Source organism: Bos indicus, chromosome 13 (assembly GCF_029378745.1).
Source record: "Bos indicus isolate NIAB-ARS_2022 breed Sahiwal x Tharparkar chromosome 13, NIAB-ARS_B.indTharparkar_mat_pri_1.0, whole genome shotgun sequence".
Classification (NCBI taxonomy): domain Eukaryota; kingdom Metazoa; phylum Chordata; class Mammalia; order Artiodactyla; family Bovidae; genus Bos; species Bos indicus.
Genome location: NC_091772.1, coordinates 69,121,124 through 69,140,969, shown reverse-complemented (window position 1 = coordinate 69,140,969; position 19,846 = coordinate 69,121,124). Strand labels below are relative to the sequence as shown.

The following is a 19,846-nucleotide window of genomic DNA, read 5'->3' as shown; positions in this document are numbered from 1 at the left end:
CTTGAGCCTCCCCCTTCTCCTCCCATCCCTTCTCTCTAGGTCATCACAGAGTGCCAGATTGGACTCCCTGTAGAACCCAAGTCTTTTTGTAAAAAAAAAAAAAAAAAAAGTTAAAAGCTTATTTATTTGGCTTCACTGGGTTATAGTTGTGGCATGCAGGGTCTTTAGTTACAGCGTGTGAGATCTAGTTCCCTGACCAGGGATGGAACCCGGGCTCCTTGCATTGGAAGCGCAGAGTCTTAGCCACTGGACCACCATGGAAGTCCCCAGAACCCAAGTCTTTATTCCAAGAAAAACAGATATTTTTCTCTTTGGGGCCTTCCTGTAGACAACAAATATCACTGCTCTTTATGCTCTTCATGCATTTCTTTCTTGGCCACTAATCTAATGATAAATAAATAATGGATTGCTACTGTAAAGCCTGATTTCTTGGCTACACCCAGGTAAGTGTCCACTGGCTTCAGTAGCAATTAGCTTCAATGAGAGGTTGCCTGATTAATAATAATACCACCACCTGCTATTTATAGATGACCGTTCTCCAAGGAGTCCAAAATTCTTAGCAGACATTATCTAATCCAGTCCTGCTGTGTTACCGTAAATCTGGTCTGGACTTGTGGTACTTCTGCCTTTTCACAGAGAGGGCTCATGTTCAGAGAGGGTTTAGATCTTGGCTGTCACCACACAGAAGGCTGGCATCCCCTACTCGTGGCCCATAAGTGCCTTTTTTGACCTCATAGTACTTCGTTCTCCATGGAAATTAGACAAGGTCTGTTATCATGATTTCTGTCTTCTGTGGGCCTCTGGCATTGCTCAGACCACAGGAGCTGGACAGACAGCTTCAAGAGAATTTCTAAGGTTGTGCACAGGGTTTGTCTGGACTCACTTTCAGGCAGAGGCATCTTTGAATCGCTCCTGGGATCTGCATCAAGGTTGTCTTCTCCTCCTCTCCTTCCTCCTCTATGTTCTTTTTCACTGTCTGCACTCTTTTCTTGTTTTCCTCCTCACCCTTCTTCTTCCTCTTCTTCTCCTCCTCTTCCTTATTCTTCAACACATACTTATTTGGAGCTAGTTTTATGCCAAGTCCCAAGCCGAGCACTTTACAGGAATTGCTTGACTTATTCCTCACAGGAAATATTGATTGATAGCTATCATTGCCAATCCCATTTGACGGAACAGAAAACTGAGGCTCAGAGTGGATAAATTCCATTCTGATTGTTGACAGTCTAAACTTTCCCAGATCAACTTGAGAAACTCTGTGGTATTACCACCCAGCACAGTGTCTGGCATGCGTAAAATGCCCAGTGAATAGATGTTCATCAGAATAAAAGAATAACTATCATTGATTAAGTATAGGTATATTATACATCATAATTTTCAATCCTTATAGCAATCTGATGAGGTAGGTCCTATTTTACAGAAAATGAATGAAGGCTCATAAAGGTAAATAATTTGCAAAGTTCACACAGTTAAAAAATGAGGTTATATTGTATTAATTAATAAATAATTAATTCTTGGTTTTCCAGATTCCTGAATCTTTACACTTAATCCATAAGCTCATTGGAATCAGTGAAGGGTGGGCTGGTGCACGGATGGAAGTGAGAGAAGTAGATGGGACCAGGATTCTCCTCCCATGCCTTTCTGTCTCAGATGCTAAATTCTTGGAGAAAACAGGGTAATGATGATAAAGACACATATGCAGCACAGTCTGCAACCTTCAAGGACTTGTGTAAATTGTCCTGGAGTTGCTTACCCATGAGAGACTTTCACTCTAAAGTGGGACACTTAAAAACATTTTTTATTGGAATATAATTGATTTACAATGTTGTGTTAATTTCAGATATACAAGAAAATAAATCAGTTGTGCACATACATATAGCCACTCTTTTTTAGACTCTAAAAATATGGAACACTTCATGAATTTATGTGTCATCCTTGTGCAGGGCTCATACTAACTTTCTCTGTATAGTTCCAATTTTAGTATACGGGCTGCTGAAGCAAGCATTAAGTTCAGTTCAGTCACTCAGTCGTATCTGACTTTTTGCTACCCCATGGACTACAGCACACCAGGCTTCCCTGTCCATCACCAACTCCCAGGGGCTTGCTCAAACTCATGTCCACAGAGTCGGTGATGCCTTCCAAACATCTCTTCATCTGTCGTCCCCTTCTCCTGCCTTCAATCTTTCCCAGCATTAGGGTCTTTTCCAGTGAGTCAGTTCTTTGCATCAGGTGGCCAAAGTATTGGAGTTTCAACTTCAGCATCAGTCCTTCCAATGAATATTCAGGACTGATTTCCTTTAGGATGGACTGTTTGGATCTCCTTTCAGCCCAAGGGACTCTCAAGAGTCTTCTCCAATACCACAGGTCAAAAGTATCATTTTCTTTATGGCCCAACTTTCACATCAGACATGACTACTGGAAAGATCATAGTAGAAGCAAGCACCAAAATGTGACATTTCAAGTGAGTGCTTGCTCTTGGAGCTCAGGTCCAAGCCCTGGTGACCTAAGGGATGTCCATGGGATACGTGTGCTCATGGATAGAAAGAAAGCCTGATTGCACCGAGATTAAGAAGAGTAGAATGATGAGAGTCTTATATCTCAGCATTTAAGGTAATGAACTTCAAGAGTCCAATCTGGAGTAGAAGAAGTTAAGGGCATGGTGGAAGACACAGGAGTATTGGTGCTAAGTATCTGGAACAAGACATTGACAGCTTAGAAATGGGATACAAGTCTAAAGGCAGGAGATGGAGTTAACAGAGCCTGGGAGCTAAGGCCATCCTGCACCAATGGGAGTCATGGAAGAGTTCCAGTCTCTGGTCTGAAAGAGAGAGTCATAGAGAGAAATACCGTGGTTTCTCCCTTCCTTCTCTTCTCTAACCTCCCCCTAGTACCTCTGATTATGGTCTGTCAGCTCTAATAGGAAGCCAACTTTGTGAGATTTATGAAGGGCAGTTTTTAGGACATGGCTCTGTATAGTAAAGAGCTGAAAATAGAAGTAGAAGGCTGGAAAATTCATCTGATGGGCTAATGACGGATATTCTAGGTATATCCTGGAATATTTATTTATTTCCCAGACTAGTCAGATGTCTGGTCCAGATGGACTCTTAGGTTCGCTTTGCCACTCCAGAAGTTAGAGACCTTGAAAAGAGAATCTACTTTGTCAGAATTTTATCACAATTCAAGGAGAAGAAGGAATCTACCATTCACATGAGCATCTTATACAAGAATGTCACTTTGTAACCAAAGTCCAGCTTCCTTTGGTTGACTGCTTGTGGCAGCAGGTCACTGGGCACTGGCTTACCTGGAGGCAGAGGCCATGGGATTTATGCTACTCAGAGGAGCTTGGCGGCCCCTACATCACCATCATCATTCAGTACATGGTGATTGAAATTCCAAAATGGATGAAAAATTCCCTGCGGTTAAAATGACAAGTCTGAAAATTCCTTTGACAGGATAAATAAATAAATACACAAAAAAGTGTAGAAATAAAACTTCTGCCTCTCTGCCTGGATAAGGGTAGGATCACACTGGGAATTCAGTTCTTTTGCCATTCTGAGTTTGCTGAAGACAAGGAAAGCAAACCAGAGGGAGCCTAACGCAGAGCCAAAACTATACCCTTCTTTCCCCGGAGGACCGTAGAGGTCCAGGAGTCAGGGTGCTCTTCTCACTAGGAGAATTTTATTCATTCATGAAATTTTCTCCAGAGAATAAAGTGGCAAATACTTCTTCCTTGTTTTCTCCCTTGCTCCATCTATCCCTTCTTTCCTTTCTTCATCACTTGAGAAAAAAAGTATCCACTATTCCAGTTATCTATTGCTACATAACAAATGAAACCACACTTTGTGGTTTAAAACAACAGCAATCATTTATTTTGCTCATGCAGCAGCAAGGCTTGGTGGGTCAGCTCTTCTTTGCACCACATGGTTACCTGGAGCCTTCTCCACATGGTTTCAGCTGGAGCCTGAGGATTCTCTTTCTAGATGGCGCACTTGGGACGAGGTGTTGTTATACTGGGGCTTCCCAGGCGCTGTCAGCTGGGGAACTCAGTTCCCTTGTGGACCTCTCCAAGAGACTCCTTGGACTTTTTCAGAACAGGCTGGGAGGATTCCAAGAATGTTCCAAAAGATCCAGGGGGGAGCTCAGGACATCCCGGAACCCCAGAATCTCATTGCTACAGCATTTATTTGGCCTAGGAAGTTTGTGGCTTTCTTTAATCCATCATCCCCACCTCATTGGAGGTGGGCCTGTAGTGTGAGTAACTTCACAGTGAAAGAGCAATGGCAGACCTTCAGGACTCCATGGAACTCAAAATAAAATTCCTAAGGTTAGCAGCAGAATTCTGGCAGAACCAGGGATCTGGGAGTTCCCTAGCATTAATTAAGGGTGGTGACTTCATATCAGGCTGACTTCTCAGCTCTGATCATTTGTAACTCAGTAAGTTTAGGTGTGGTACATAACTTATTCAGACTTCAGTTTCCTCAACTGTAAAATGAAAAGAATCCTGTCTCACTTTATTACTTTGAAAATAGTAAAGATGGTAGCCAAAGAAAGGAGAGGGGTAGGGGGACACATTAAAATATCTGGGTTACAGTGGGCATTCAGTGAGTGCAAGCTATGTATTAATTTGAGTAGTAGAACATTTTTCCAGGAATCCTTTGAGATCCTGAATTTGAGTTCATTATCTTCTCTTTGTTTTTCTGTTTTTCTATTGTTTTAGATTATTTATTTTTATTTTCAATTCATTTATATATTTTTGGCTGTGCTGAGTCTTCATTGCAGTGCATGGGCTTTTTCTGGTTGTGGTGAGCAGGGGCTACTCTCTTGCTGTGGAGCACAGGCTCAGTACCTGTGGTACACTGGCTCAGTCCCCTGTAGCACGTGGGATATTCCTGGACCAGGGATTGAATCTGTGTCCCCTTCATTGGAAGGCGGATTCTTAACCACTGGACCACCAGGGAAGCCCCTGCTTCTCTATTTATTGTAACTCATTTTTGACTTATTATCAGACTAATACACGTACACTTTATTCAGAAAATAAATTAGAAGAAAATAATGAATATCTTTAACAATGCAATCCTAATTTTTAGGTATTGTTTCAGATATATGTCAACTAATTATTTGCAGAAAAATGTGCCACCTCAAATCTCAGACCTTAACACAGCAATTACTGATGAATCTGAGCAGCGGGTGTCAGCTGACCTAGGCTGAATTTGGTTGGGTGGCTCTGCTCTGCCCCACGTGGCTCTCATTCTGCTCCTGAGAACAAATGTCAGCTCAGTTACATTCTTCTCATGGAGGTGGGCAGAAACCTGATAGAACAAGTGGGACTGTACAAGGGCTCTGATGACTTAGGATAAAATTGGCTCACACACATTGTTTTCACCCCTTTTTATGGGTCCCAGCAACTCGCATGACTGAATCCAAGGTCTGGGGGCCATGGGTGTAGAATCAGAAAATAGTCAAGAAGTGGGGCCAAGAATGTCATCTATCATAACATATAATTTTGTTTTGAAAAAATTGGCTAAATTGCATGTTCTTTGTTGTTGTTAGTGTAGTTCCTAGCTTTTTTTCACTTAATATAGTACAGGAAAACTTCCATAGTCTTCTGCACCAGTATCTTTATTTCATTGGGTGGATGCTTTATATTTTGTTCAGTTTTTTTTCCTATTATTAGCCATTTAGGTTTTAGCCATTTCCTGTATAATGGTAACTGTAGCTCTGAATTGATTGCACCTATGTTCATACTTTTATATTGTGGGGTCAAAATTTTATGCAAAAATACAGGGTTCAGATATATATTGCCAAACTGTCAACATTCAGAAAAGTAATACCAACTTACATGTCCCCACGAGCGGTGTATTTGAGTACATACTTTCTTGAATTTTCGCTTACTTTGGGAATTTGTATGTATGAACATGTACATAGTATAAAGTAATTTTTAAATTTTGTGATACTAGTATAAAAAACCCCTGTTTACATTTTATACAGATTCATCAATTGCTGCCATTCTTCACATTTGTTTCATAAATGTGTGCATGTGAGCATTATCCATGTATCTCTCTCTTTCTACACACATACACATACTTGTATTTCTGTATATGAATTTCCTTCCCCCTCCCTAATTCAGATAAGGGTTAGTTTGGAGACACTATTTACTAAATAATTCACTGTGTATTTCATAAGAAAAAGACATTCTCATAGAAAACCATTGTGTAACTATCAAAATCAGAAATTTAATATCGATACAATGCTATAAGCTAATCCATAACCTCCATTCATATTTAATCAATAGTCTAATAATATGCTTTTTAGTTTTTCCCAGTCCAGGATTTAATCCTGCAACACAGAACTGTATTAGTTGTCATGTTTCTTTAGTTGTGTTTAATCTGGAACAATTTCTTTGCTTTTCTTGATGGCTTTTGATCTTGATATTTATCAAGAGCCCAAGTCAGTTATTTTGCAGAATGCCTGTCAAGTTGAGTTTCTCTGATATTTCTTCATGATTTGACTCAGGTTATGCATTTTTAGCAGAAAAAAACTAAAGAATTAATATTGTGTCCTCCTTGGGACAGCATATCAGGCTGCACGTGATGTTCATTTGTTGATTTTTAGAGATATTAACTTTGATCATTTAGTTCAAGGAATGTCTGCCAGGTTTCTCCACAATAAAGCTCCTGGTTTTCCATTTATACTCTCTTTGTAGGTACATATTTTGAGACTATGCAAATACTGTTTCATAGCAAACATTCAGCCTCTAGCTTTAGCATACACTGGGGCTTCTCTGATGGCTCAGTCAGTAAAGAATTCACCTGCAGTTCAAGAGACCTGGGTTTGATCCCTGGGTCAGGAAGATGGAGAATGAAATGGCAACCCTCTCCAGTATTTTTGCCCGGAAAGTCCTGTGGACAGAGGAACCTGGCAGGCTTCAGTCTATGTGGTCGCAAGAGTCAGACATGGCTTAGCGACTAAACCACCACCACCACCTGGCATCCTTTGATGATTTCTACTTTCTATTATTAGGTTTGGGCTTCCCTGATAGGTCAGTTGGTAAAGAATCCACCTGCAATGCAGGAGACCCGGGTTTGATTCCTGGGTAGGAAAGATTCCCTAGAGGAGGGATAGGCTACCCACTCCAGTATTCTTGGGCTTCCCTTGTGGCTCAGCTGGTAAAGAATCCACCTGCAATGTTGGAGACCTGGATTTGATCCCTGGGTTGGGAAGATCCCCTGGTGAAGAGAAAGGTTACCCACTCCAGTATTCTGGCCTGGAGAATTGCATGGACTGTATAGTTCATGGGTTGCAAAGAGTCGGACACGATTGAGCGATTTTCACTTTCATCATTAGGTTTACATTACTAGTTGGTGATCTTCTGTAAGGAATAGCTTTCTCATCTCTCCTAGATATGGATGAATGTATATATATGTATGAATGTATATATATATGCATTCATATATTTATATTGTTACAGATGGATTCTTTTAAAACATTTTTTATTGGCGTATACTTGTTTTATGATGTCGTGTTATTTACTGCTGTACAGCAAAGAGAATCATCTCTGCTGCTGCTGCTGCTGCTAAGTTGCTTCAGTCGTGTCCGACTCTGTGCGACCCCATAGACTACATATACATATATGCCCTCTTTTTTTGGGTTTCTTCCCTAGTTAGGTAACCACAGAGCATTGAGTAGAGTTCCCTGTGCTATCTAGTAGATTCTCATTTAGTCATGTATTGTATAAATACTACTGTATATATCTCAATCCCAGTCTCCCAATTCATTCCATCCCTTTTCCCCCTCCTTGGTGCCCATGCATTTGCTCTCTAAGAATGTGTCTCTATTTCTGCTTTGCAGATAGATTTATCTGTACCATTTTTCTAGATTCTACATATATATGGTAATGCATGGTATTTGTTTTTCTCTTTCTGACTTACTTCAGTCTACATGACAGTCTCTAGGTCCATCCATGTCTCTGCAAATGGCAAAACTTCATTCTTTGTTATGGTTGAGTAGTATTCCATTGTATGTATGTGCCACATCTTCTTTATCCATTCCTCTGTTGATGAACATTTAGGCTGCTTACATGTTGTGGCTACTGTAAATAGTGCTGCGATAAACAGTGGAGTGCATATCTCTTTTGGAATTGTGGTTTTCTCCAGATATATGCCCAGGAGTGGGATTGCTGGGTCATATGGTGGTTCTATCATAGATTCTTATTTTATTTGCTGGGTTACAATCCAATTTTGCTGCTGAAATTGTTGCAAACATCACTAGTGAGAGCTACTTCTAGCTAGCTTGTGTGTCCCTATCATTCTTTGAGGCTTTCTTCTCTTTTCCCTGCACCATCTTTAGAACTTGTCTTTTTTTTTTTTTTTTCCCCTCAAGGAGCCCTCACTCTTTTTAGGGGAACCTGGTGTTTAGAAGCCAAGATCTGAATGCTATGAGTGTGTCATTACTTCTTGCCCTCTCAGTGTAAACATACTACTCTTTGCATTTTTATATTTGAAAACTTTCATGATAGTAGGAGAACTGGCTCCAAGTATTCAGACATAGGTGGAAAAGCCACTTTTGTTTCCACGTAAGGTTTAACATTTGTCTTCACCTTTTACATTTTATTTTAAAAACACCTGATCAGATGGCTTACACATTCCGTCCGTTGAAGAGTTTGTTTTCCTTCTTCTGTTTGGAGTTCTTCAATAGATGTTCAAATTATTATCAAAAATTGCTTTCTTGTTATACAAACATGAAAATCTTTTGTTCAAGTTTGTCATTTGTTTTAAAATTTTCATTCTGCTTTGTTTCTCATAGAAAAGCATAACTTTTTTCTTTTTTACCTTTCAGATTTCACTCAGCTGCACAGAATAAATTAATTGTAATCCTTGGTTCTGACACATTGTTTTATTGTTCCTATATGGCTGAAGAATTGATGCTTTTGAACTGTGGTGTTGGAGAAGACTCTTGAGAGTCCCTTGGACTGCAAGGAGATCCAACCAGTCCATTCTGAAGGAGATCAGCCCTGGGATTTCTTTGGAAGGACTGATGCTAAAGTGAAACTCCAGTACTTTGGCCACCTCATGCGAAGAGTTGACTCATTGGAAAAGACTCTGATGCTGGGAGGGATTGGGGGCAAGAGGAGAAGGGGACGACAGGGGATGAGATGGCTGGATGGCATCACTGACTCGACGGACATGAGTCTGAGTGAACTCCTGGAGTTGGTGATGGACAGGGAGGCCCGGCATGCTGCGATTCATGGGGTTGCAGAGTCAGACACAACTGAGGGACTGATCTGATCTGATCTGATATGGCCTCTGTATTAGACTGGATTCTCCAGAGAAACAGAACCAGTAGAGGATATATTACTATCTGTGTATCTATATCTCCTCTATGTAAAGAGATTTATTATAAGGAATTGGTTCACCCTGTCTTGGAAGCTGAGAAGTCCCAGGATTTGCAGCTGGCAAGTTGGAGACCCAGGAGAGCTGAGTCTCAAGGCTGAAGAGACTGATATCTGAGATCAAAGACAGTAAAGCAGAGAGAAACTTTTTCCTTCAGCCTTTTTTTTAAAGAAAGCAAGAATGAATTTTATTTATTTGTTCTTGGCTGTGCTGGATCTTTGCTGCTGTGTATGGATTTTCTTTAGTTACACTCAGTGGGCACGGCTCTCTGGTTGCGGTGCACAGGCGTCTCTTTGTGGTGGCTTCTCTTGTCATGGAGCAGGGGTTCTATGTTCATGGGCTTCTATCGCTGCAGCACAGAAGCTCAGCAGTTGCAGCTCTAGACCTTGGGCTCAGTACTTCTGGGCTATGAGTGTAGTTGCCCTGCAGCACGTGGAATCTCCCCGGACCAGGAATCAAACCCGTGTCCCCTGCATTGGCAGGTGGATTCTGAACCAGTGGACCACCAGGGAAGTCCCCTTTTCCAGCCTTTTGTTCTATGCAGGCCTTCAATGGATTGGATGAGGCTCACCCTCAGGGCGGAGGGCCGTCTGCTCTACTCAATCTGTGGATTCAAATATTAATCTTACTCTGAAACACCGTCACCAGAAATAATGTTTAACTGAATATCTGGACACCCTGTTGCCTAGCCAAGTGGACATATAAAACTAACCATCTCAGCCAGATTTCATTTACTTGCTTTCTTTGTTGTTTTTTGTTGTACAATAAACATCCATGATTGCTTCCCCAAATTCAGTTTATCCTTTGACAAAAAATCTACGCATGATTAAGGCTGTCTCCCCTCTCCTAATCCACTGCATGCCTCCTGTATTCTGAAGGCTCCATTGTCCTGAATATTTTTACTGTTTTATTAAATAAAGCTAGAGTTGTAATTTTTAAAGGTAGATTTTTAAATGTTGTGATTTTAAATTTCATAGGAAGTGTATGCAATCCTTTTAAAGACAATTATTATTAATTTATAATTATATAAATTATTATATTATTATAATATAAGTATAATTGTTATATTATTATAATATAAGCTGTTATATTATAATAATATAATTATAATTGCTATATATTATAATATAAATTATTATATCATTGTAGTGTATTAAATAGTTCTTGTTTTTGGTTAGTCGCTAAGTCATGTCTGACTCTTTTGCAACCCATGGACTGTAGCCCACCAGGGTCATCTGTCCATGAGATTTCTCAGGCAAGAATAATCGAGCGGGTTGCCATTTCCTTCTCCAGTGGATCTGCCTGACTCAGGGATTGAACCTATATCTCTTGCATTGGCAGGCAGATTATTTACTGAAGAGCCACTGGGGAAGCCCAATTAAAATCATTATATATATTAAAATACACAAAGTACTATAAGAAAGAATATATATGTGTATAACTGAATCAATTTGCTGTATACCTAAAACTAACATATTGTAAATCAACTGTATTTCAATAAAAAATTTTAAAAATGAAAAACTTACAAAGTAGTAAGCATATAGTTTAATAAGCAGGGTGACATATAATATACAGCCTTGACATACTCCTTTCCCAATTTTGAACCAGTCTGTTGTTCCATGTCTGGTTCTAACTGTTGCTTCTTGACCTGCATACAGATTTCTCAGGACGCAGGTAAGGTGGGCTGGTAGTCCCATCTCTTGAAGAATTTTCCACAGTTTGTTGTGATCCACACAGTCAAAGGCTTTGGCACAGTCAATAAAGCAGGAGTAGATGTTTTTCTGGAACTCTCTTGCTTTTTCGATGATCCAATGGATGCTGGCAATTTCATCTCTGGTTCCTCTGCCTTTTCTAAATTCAGCTTGAACATCTGGAAGTTCACTATATATTGAACATATATAGTTCAATAAACTCTTGGTGGAGAAAAAATTATTTATGTAAAACAGTATAACTATTATGTAACAATTTCCCATTCCAACATAGAAAACTTTTCCGGTCATCTAAAGAACTTTTTTGTAGTCTTTTGGTACTTTTTTCATTTCATATCATTTTACTAAAATGTATTCATATGGTTGCATGTCATGTCATTATGCTTCATTCATTTTGACTACCATATCCTATTCCATTACCTGTTGTCGCTGTTCAGTTGCTCAGTTGTGTCTGACTCGTTGCTTCCTCGTGGACTGCAGCATGCCAGGCCTCCCTGTTCCTCACCATTGTATAAATATACCATTTTTTGTGAATCCACTTTCTCACTGATGGATGTTTGAATAGTTTCTAAGTTTTTGCTATTGAGAACAATGTAGCTCTGAATATTCTTTGCTTTGTGTCCTGATTATACATGAATAATTACATCCATGAGTGGAATTATGGGACCATAGAACACATGTGTAAGTTGCTTCAGTCATGTCTGACTCTTTGTGACCCTAGGACTGTAGCCAGCCAGGCTCCTCTGTCCAAGGGGTTCTCCAGGTGAGAATACGGAGTGGGTTGCTACTCCCTTTGTCCAGAGGATTTCTTGACACAGGGGTTGAACCTGCATCTCTTATGTCTCTTCCATGGGCAGGCAGTGTCTTTACCACTAACGCCACCTATTATTAGAAGACACTATGACTCCTCTTTTGAAGAGATAATATCATGTTACACTCCACCAGAAGTGTGTGAGAGATCCTGTAGCTCTAAATCCATTTTAAAACTTAATATTATAAGCTTTCTTTTTATTTTTTGCTGATTGAATGTGCCTAAAATTATAGATCCCCCTGTAGAAGGGCATGGCAACCCACTCCAGTATTCTTGCCTAGAGAATCCCATGGACAGAGGGGCCTGGCAGGCTACAGTCCGTGGGGTTGCACATAGTCGGACATGACTGAAGCGACTTAACACACGCGCACAAAATTATAGATCACAGTTGTCTTGACTTGTATTTTCCTAATCACCAGTACTGTTGGAAGTCTTGCCAAAAGTCTATAGACTATTTATGCCTCTTCTGTGAGATTCCTGTTCACGTCTTTTGCCCATTTTTAAATGATTTACCCATGATTTTATTTTTGATTTATAGGATAATCTTGGGATTTTTCATAAATTCTGTCAATCGTTGCTTTTATGTGTTCTGCCTTTGCTTTTCAATTTATCAGTTTCCCTATCCTACAGTTGTTTAAATTTTCATCTGTATTTTCTCTTCTAGGACTTCCTGGTTTTCTCTGTGCTGTTTTCATCACTAGCAGGCCCCACCTAAGCCACATTCCTGAGCTAAAGGTTTGCAGCCTGGGACGAGGGACTTTGAACTACATAACCAGGCACCCAGGCTGCTCTGAGTCTCCACCCTTACCCCTGTCAAGCTCCACCCAAGCTTGGCTGTCACATGTCCCAGGGAACTGCCTGGAGCCACCTGGTTTATTTCCAGCAGATATGAGTCATTTTCCTTTCCAAGAAACCAAGGAGTATAACATTTACTGGATACTCTGGGAGATTCGGCTAAACTGCTTTTACAAATGAAGACACCAAGGTTCTGAGAGGTGATGTAATGTGTTCAAGACTTCACAGCTCAAAGTAGGAGAAAGGCGTGAGGACACCAAAGTTTCCTTTGGCCAAATGGACCCACACTTGAAAACTTGGAGGTAGTGAACATGCTTCCTTCATCTGAGTCTGAACTCTGATGAAAGGAATTCCATGCAACCATTCAACTGTCTGGTCTCTCTCCTACCTTTCCAGTCCCTATCTTCTGCTCTCTGCTCAACTTTTCTCTGCTCAGAAGAGGAAAATTTTTGCTGAAGCCTGCTCCTGTCTCTCTGTGGCTTCAAATGTGTCAATGACTTCCCTTGGCATTTAAAATCTTAACTCTTTATCATGCTTTGCTTCTCTCTTCGTCTCCTACCTTCATTCTTGACACTCCTGTAGCCACACAGACTTCCTTTATGTTCTTTGAGTGTGTTGAGTTCTATTCCATCTTCAGGCCTCCACTCCTGCTATATCCTTTGCTGGGGATGCTTCTGTCCTTTGCATGATCACTTTCTTCTCATCCTTGTGATCCTGCATTAAATGTCACCTCCTCAGAGATCTCCTGTCCCTCCTACATAATACCCTTCCTTTACAAGGAACTACTACACATTATTTCCTTCCTTACTAGAACTTATTAAAATTTATAATTACAGTGTTTATTGGCTTTTTATTACTTCTCTTAGGTCCAGTTCTCCAATGGATTGCACATGCCAAAATTTGTCTCATTCGTCTGTAACCTCGGGGGCTGGGCCAGTGCCTGGCACCCCATTCCACCGATATTTGTTGAATCAGTGAATGGATCCAGAGGCTACTCAATAATTAGTGGTTTTCATTTCCTTCTCTCTTCTAAGCGGCAGTAGCTGCGCAGCACCACACAGACCGGCACACTCAACCTGGAAGAACTTGAATAGGACAATGGAAATAGCAGCTTAGTGGATGTAGCTCCTTTGTATCTGAACAACTGGCTGAACCAGTTGGGCTAGCTACTGTTTTCTGTTTTGCTTAACTTCAACACGTTCCCTGGCCGCTGAGCTTCTCCTGGCTTGGGTCCCCATATTCATGAAGAAGTGGCGTTCACATCAATGATGATATAATAGGATATATTAACATAAAGAGCAGATTCTTTAGATAAATCACTACCAAAAGGTGCCTAATTGGCTATGATAGCAAAATGATTCTTGAAGAGATTCTGATACGTTTTGAAAGGGAGGTAGGAACCAAATAGGTAAGCTTTTCAAGTACTTTATGTTTATGGACCCCTTTTTCTTTTTTAAGCTTTCTAATTTTGAAATCATTTTATTATATTTTAATTTTTAAAAGTTAATTACTTTGACTGCACCAGGTCTTTAGCTGCAGCATGCCCTTAACTGTGGCATGTGGGATCTAGTTCCCTGACTAGGGCTCGAACCTCGGCCCCCTGCATTAGGAGCATGGAGTCTTAGCCACTGGACCACGAGGGAAGTCCCATATTTTGAAATAATTTTAGAAGTACCTGTGAGCCACAAAAATAGTGCAGACAGTTCCTATATACCCTTCATCCAGCTTCCTGTAATGTTACCATCTTAAGGAACCATGGCCTGTTGGTCAAAACTAGGAGATTGATGTTGGTACAATACTATGACCTTGACTACAGACTTCATTTGATTTCACTACTTTTCCCACTAGTGAATGGAGGCCTTCCTTAGTACTTGGTCTTCAATGAAATGATAGGCCTTATGGTTCTAGTGGCTTTCCTGTGCTGAATGAGGAAATAGACTCAGCATTGTTCATTCTCAGGAAATATTCTAAGCAAAACTGGGATTTGCCATTTTGATTGGGATTGAGATGTCTTTTCAATAATAGCCTCATTCTACCTTCCTGACTAGTCTGGCTGGAAGTTCCAGAGACTGAAGTTCCAGTGGTTCCTCTGCAAAGGCTTTTTCTTCTTAGGAACCAGAATTGAGGAAGCTCTTGGTGATGCCTGGAGAATTTCATGCTCCTAAGAATTGGCTGCAGTTGATATTTAGGGATAATTGGGCACTTTTATTCTATTGGAGGAAATAAAATAGTTATTTTTCCTTCCTCTTCTTCTCTTCCTTCCTCTCTCCTTCCCTCCTCCACTTCCTTCCATGAGTCCTTCTTTCCTTCTTCCTCCTCTCCTCCTTCTATCAACTGTGTGTTTGGTACTGTGGTGTGGGTTCAAGATAAATGGTCTTACCTCCTAGGTGCTCACGAATTAGTAATGGGAAAAAAATAAAGTTAAACATTGTAATGAGCGTCCCTGGTGGCTCAGCAGTAAAGAATATGCCTGCAATGCAGGAGATGCAGGAGACATGGGTTTGATCCCTGGGTCAGGAAGATCCCCTGGAGGAGGGCATCACACCCCATTCTAGTATTTTTGCCTGGAGAATCCCAGGGACAGGAACCTGGCGGGCTACAGTCCACAGGGTCACAAAGAGTTGAATAAGACTGAAGTGACTTAACGAGCATGCATCCAAGGATTGTAGTACAGAATGACAAAAACCATACAGAGAATAGTGCACAGGTTTCTAGGAGCAGAAACAACAGTGTGTTGATACATGATTCACAACTGGCTACAAGGTGGGGGTAGGGTGGAAGATGAGGGGGACTTGATCTGATTTGTAGCTTTTCCTGCTTTCCATGGTGCAAATACTTCTACCTTGGCAGATTTCTATCTAAGCAGAGATCTACATGCCCTGCTTTTTAGCTCACAGGAGATGGCTCAACACGTCACTGGGAAGGGCATCTAATCTGGTCCACACGGGAGTGGGATTTGTAACAACAGGGGAAACTTCCAAGAAGAGGAGACACTTGGGCTGTGTGAATTTCTTTGGGAATGAGCAGAGCAGTAAAGGGAAGTCAATATAACTCTTGTCTTTGTACAATTGAAGGAAACTGAGAAAATTTGGGTAAGAAAATAAAACTCATATGTAATTTACAAACTGAGAGATGACTACTCTTAACTGTTTTAAAGAGATGATTATTTCTCCTGTCTTTCCCTTTTCTTCTTTTTGTGGGTGGAACTTTTACATTAGTAAGTGAGCTTCTCTACCCCGGTTAATCTTTTGTCTGGTGATGATATTGTGACTATTGCTTCTTCTTAAATTTCATTTTAAACTCATAATTCATTTCTTAAAAGTCTGCTTAAATTTAGATTGTGATTAAATTTAAGAATCTTTCTTTATATACATATATTTTTCCTAAGGTATTAATATATACATATATTTTTTCTAAGATATTAAATATAGCTCCCTGTGCCATACAGTAACTCCTTGTTGTTTATTTTTCTATTTTACATGTAGTAGTTTTGTATCTGCTAATATGAAACTCTTTTTTTTTAATTGGAAAATATTTTATTTTATTTTTTGTTTTTAATTTTTTTAAATTTTATTTTGTTTTTAAACTTTACAAAATTATATTAGTTTTGCCAAATATCAAAATGAATCCGCCACAGGTATACACGTGTTCCCCATCCTGAGCCCTCCTCCCTCCTGCCTCCCCATACCATCCCTCTGCGTCGTCCCAGTGCACCAGCCCCAAGCATCCAGTATCGTGCATTGAACCTGGACTGGCGACTCGTTTCATACATGATATTATACATGTTTCAATGCCATTCTCCCAAATCTCCCCACCCTCTCCCTCTCCAACAGAGTCCATAAGACTGTTCTATACATCAGTGTCTCTTTTGCTGTCTCGTATACAGGGTTATTGTTACCATATTGCTGTTTTTCTTTCTGGCTTACTTCACTCTGTATAATAGGCTCCAGTTTCATCCACCTCATTAGAACTGATTCAAATGTATTCTTTTTAATGGCTGAGTAATACTCCATTGTGTATATGTACCACTGCTTTCTTATCCATTCATCTGCTGATGGACATCTAGGTTGCTTCCATGTCCTGGCTATTATAAACAGTGCTGCGATGAACACTGGGGTACACGTGTCTCTTTCCCTTCTGGTTTCCTCAGTGTGTATGCCCAGCAGTGGGATTGCTGGATCATAAGGCAGTTCTATTTCCAGTTTTTTAAGGAATCTCCACACTGTTCTCCATAGTGGCTGTACTAGTTTGCATTCCCACCAACAGTGTAAGAGGGTTCCCTTTTCTCCACACCCTCTCCAGCATTTATTGCTTGTAGACTTTTGGATCGCAGCCATTCTGACTGGTGTGAAATGGTACCTCATAGTGGTCTTGATTTGCATTTCTCTGATAATGAGTCATGTTGAGCATCTTTTCATGTGTTTGTTAGCCATCTGTACATCTTCTTTGGAGAAATGTCTATTTAGTTCTTTGGCCCATTTTTTGATTGGGTCATTTATTTTTCTGGAGTTGAGCTGTAGGAGTTGCTTGTATATTTTTGAGATTAGTTGTTTGTCAGTTGCTTCATTTGCTATTATTATCTCCCATTCTGAAGGCTGCCTTTTCACCTTGCTAATAGTTTCCTTTGATGTGCAGAAGCTTTTAAGTTTAATTATATCCCATTTGTTTATTTTTGCTTTTATTTCCAATATTCTGGGAGGTGGGTCATAGAGGATCCTGCTGTGATGTATGTCAGAGAGTGTTTTGCCTATGTTCTCCTCTAGGAGTTTTATCAGCCCCCACTTCCCCTTTGGTAACCATAAGTTTGTTTTCTGTGTTTGTGAGTCTATTTCTGTTTTGTAAATGAGTTCATCTGTAAAATTCTTTAGATTTCATGTATAAATAACAAGTGATATTTGTCTTTCTCTGTCTGATTTACGTCACTTAAAATGATAATCTGTATGTCCATCCCTTTTGCTGCAAGTGGCATTATTTTGTACTCTTTTAAGGCTGAGTAATATTCCACATCTTCTTTATCCATCCATCTGTCAAAGGACATTTATGTTGATACATTGCATATATACGTACAACACATCTTTATCTATTCGTCTGTTGATGGACATGTAGGTTGCATCCACGTCTTGGCTATTATAAATGCCGCTACTATGAACACTGGGGTGCATGTATCTTTTCCAATTGGAGTTATCTCTAGATATCTGCCCAGGAGTGGGATGCTGGATCACATGGCAACTTTATTTTTAGTTTTTTAAGGAACTTCCATATTATTTCCCACAGTGGCCACACAAATTTATAGTCCCACCAACAGTGGAGGAGGGTTCTTCACATCCTCTGTAGCATTTTTTTTTTAATGGAGAACTTTATCCTAGGTTTTTTTTTTATTAATTTATTTTAATTGGAGGCTAATTACTTTACAACACTGTGGTGGTTTTTGCCATACATTGACATGAATCAGCCATGGGTGTACATGTGTCCCCTATCCCAAACCCCCCTCCCACCTGCCTCCCCATCCCATCCCTCTGGGTTGTCCCAGTGCACCGGCTTTGAGTGCCCTGTTTCATGCATTGAGCTTGGACTGGTCATCTACTTCATCTAGCATTAATTTTTATAGACTTTTAAAATGATGGCCATTCTGACTGATGTGAGGTGACACCTCATTGTAATTTTGATTTGCATTTCTCTAATAATTAGTGACTTTGAATATCTTTTCATTTGCTTATTGGCCAACTGTATATCTTGTTTGGGGAAATGTTTATTTAAGCCTTCTGCCCATTGACTGGGCTGTTTATTAGCTACTGAATTATATGCACTATTTGCACGTTTTGGAAATTAAGCCCTTGTTGATCACATCACCTGCAAATATTTTCTCCCTCTCAGTAGGTTGTGTTTTTGTTTTGTTTATGGTTTCCTTTGCTGTGCAAAAGCTTATAAGCTTGATTAGATCCCTGTTTTTATATATTTTAAAGTCACACTTAATATAACTATTAAACTCTTTGTTCAATCATCTTGATTTCTCTTGCTTTTTATTTGGTGCTTTTAATGCATCTCATTTTTTTTCTTTTTCTTTTTAACCACTTATGTACTCTGTATTAAATTTAGCTCTTCTTGTTTGAACTAAGGAGTTTTAACATGATTTTGCCTTTTTTCCCCCTGCCATTCTCCCATTTTTCTCTTCCACTTCACAGTTTTTGTTAGCAGAAATTTTAGCTACAAAGTACTGATATAGAATTATTATTGTTGTTGTCATTTACTCCAAATATTGAGTCTTCCAAATGCAAGTCTGACTTTATTATATGGTCTTAAGCTTAAAACAGTGATTTAATCTTTTTTGTATTTTTAACTGATTTTAGTGCTCATGAGTAGCCATTTTATACCATTTTTGAGTTCTGGTTTTTGCTTTAGCATTCAGTTAAGCAGGGCCCATTCCAAGTCACTTTCCCAAAAAAAGTGCATCAGTGATCTATTATAGAACCCCCTGAATATGTATGGATGTGAGAGTTGGACTGTGAAGAAAGCTGAGTGCCAAAGAATTGATGCTTTTGAACTGTGGTGTTGGAGAAGACTCCTGAGAGTCCCTTGGACTGCAAGGAGATCCAACCAGTCCATTCTGAAGGAGATCAGCCCTGGGTGTTCTTTGGAAGGAATGATGCTAAAGCTGAAACTCCAATATTTTGGCCACCTCATGCGAAGAGTTGGCTCATTGGAAAAGACTGATGCTGGGAGGGATTGGGGGCAAGAGGAGAAGGGGACGACAGAGGATGAGATGGCTGGATGGCATCACTGACTCGATGGACATGAGTCTGAGTGAACTCTGGGAGTTGGTGATGGACGGGGAGGCCTGGCGTGCTGCGATTCATGGAGTCGCAAAGAGTCGGACATGTATGAGTGACTGAACTGAACTGAACTGAATATGTGAAAGGAAATGTGGTTTTATTAACCTGCCTCACAGATGAAAAGTTAGCTGATGGGAGATAAGAAACACAGTCCAGTCAAGGATCACACAAGAAACCACTGCCAGCCAGGAACCCTGACTCTGACTCTGGAATTGCACTTCAGCCGCAGGTCCTGGTTGCTCATTGCGCAGGTATGCTTTTGGACCCAGGTGTGGGTCTTGACATTCCTCCATGCTAAAGTGCATCATGTATGGC

The 19,846-nt window shown here is 40.1% G+C and overlaps 1 non-coding gene across 1 annotated transcript; it reads right to left on the bottom strand.

Annotated features, from left to right (window-relative positions):
- Positions 1-1,895: 1,895 nt before the first annotated feature.
- On the bottom strand, positions 1,896-2,000 carry LOC139186698 (U6 spliceosomal RNA). The gene has a single exon (XR_011570370.1). It is a non-coding gene; the product is annotated as a U6 spliceosomal RNA (small nuclear RNA).
- Between the last annotated feature and the right edge of the window lie 17,846 nt (positions 2,001-19,846).